A 2,302-nucleotide genomic window follows, 5' to 3' on the forward strand; every position below is an offset into this window, starting at 1 on the left:
CATTAAGCATACCATCCTGGTTATAATTAGAAGACCAGATAGCCAGCCCAACGGCATCAAAAAACATCCTCTGCGCCCAATCCATCTACGCCGCATCACCCCAAGTCATACTCGCAGCCTGCATAACATGAGAAATGAAAGTTTGCTCCTCTTGCAACGGGGCCGCGGTGAGGGCCTCAAAATACTCCTGCGCGCTCTCATTGCCATGAAAAGTCCAACTATAATACTCCGGCATAAAATCTTTCATAAATAAGTCAAAATTTACCTCGTCCTGAAAACTTCATTTTTGCACTTCCGACAAGGACACTTAATTTTCTCACTGTCTATATATGCATGTTGAGATTGGCCTATTCTATAAATGTAGCAACACCATCCTAAAACTCCAGAGTAAGTCCCACCTTATTCTGAAGGTTCTTCTCATGCATCCATCTCCTCAACTGTCTTAACATGATGATAAGTTCTACACACACACACACACACACATATATATATATATATGGTAATTATTATAATATTCAATTTGATTGATAAAACTACAACAAATATAATCAATTGACAAATGAAGGGTTAAAGTTGTTACCTGATCAAAATAACTCCATGTATCAATGAATATTCGAGATAGATTAACGAACAACAGTAGCAAAATATTAGTGAGATAGCGAGAGATCAAAAAGTTCAAGAGAGATTGAGCAAACAGAGAGAAAATAAGAATGGAAGAAGATAGTGAGACTAAATGGAAAGAGACAAACACATTTATATAGGAAAATTTGGAACAAGCTTTGGAACGGGTGTGGGAACACATATTTAGCCGTTAAAAAGTAGCCATTAATTTATATTTTGGAACAGTCCTTGAGACGGCCTTAGGAACGATCTTTCTGACCGTTGAAATATAACTGTTGTATTTCATTTGAAATGGTATCAGTAATATTAAAAAAATAATACAAATAAATCGTTCCAATGTGTACCAGATTTTAGAACGATTTTAGAAACACATGATTTCTTAAATAAAATGAATACTTTGGAACGGTTTTTTGCATAATTCATTAAGGGTGTTCAAAAATTGTTCCAAATGTACCACATTTTGCAATACAATTTTGAACTGTCATTTTCTGGACATCCATTGCAGCTAGGGGTGAGCGTCGGGTCAGGTTCGGGTTTGTCGAGTCGGGTACCCTACTTGTCGAAGTGTATAACACTACCCGACCCCGAACCTGAGTAGGGCGAGTACCCGACAGTCGGGTTCGAGTAGTCATACTCAAGTTTAATTTTTTTTATTATTATTATAAAGCAAAGAAATTTTATTCATAAAATAAATTGCAATGGCAAAGAATCACAAGAGACATTTAATTTTTTCAAACATCATTAGTAAACAACATGAACAAAATAATCCATCAAGTCATTACATTCTAATCATCAATTTACAATTACTTGTGAAGTACTAGATCTAAAATAGTCCAAACTCCAAAGTAGTCCAATCAAATATCAATTATGGTTGAATCGACTCCTAATTTTGTCAGCTCTACAAGAAAACAAAAAAAAATTGAGATAATATAAATAAAAGTATATAGAATTTAATATAAAACAAAGCAAAAGAAAAAATAAAAAGTACCTTGCTCAAACATTTCAATTTCACTTAAATCTTCTTCTATGCTTATTGGCTTGGAATCTTTACGGATCCAATCTTGAGCACAAATAATAGTTTGAACAATTTTAGAAAATAGTGAGCTCCTAAATGCATCAAGTACACGTCCACCAGTGCTAAATGCGGCCTCTGAAGCAATAGTCGAGGCAGGAACTGCCAATATATCTCGAGCCATCTTTGAGAGAATCGGAAACCTTTGAGTGTTCACTTTCCACCATTTTAATATATCAAACTTTTCCATATATTCTTCGACATCCTCACTGAGATACTTCTCTAACTCTAATTTCACGTGATCTTTTCCCCCTATCATGTACATCATGTACTCTTGTTGTAAAGAAAACCTGCGAGTCTCGTTCTCTTCATCATGCATAAACATTTCCTTTGATGAGGAAGAAGATGAAGAAACACGACTAGATGATGAACCCGGGCTCTCTAAAGTTCCTTGAAGAGCGTGTCCATATCTTAACTTGTAATCATTGAACAACTCATGAAGACCATCTCGTACTCTCTCTTTCATTACATCACTTTGTCCAATACCACCATATAATTTATCAAAGAAAAATTCTACAAATCCCAATTTGTGACGTGGATCAAGTATCACACCATAATACAAAACCATATTCATCTTTTCAATTGATCCCCAATACTTGTCAAATTTTT

Source organism: Sesamum indicum, linkage group LG8 (genome assembly GCF_000512975.1).
Source record: "Sesamum indicum cultivar Zhongzhi No. 13 linkage group LG8, S_indicum_v1.0, whole genome shotgun sequence".
NCBI lineage: Eukaryota > Viridiplantae > Streptophyta > Magnoliopsida > Lamiales > Pedaliaceae > Sesamum > Sesamum indicum.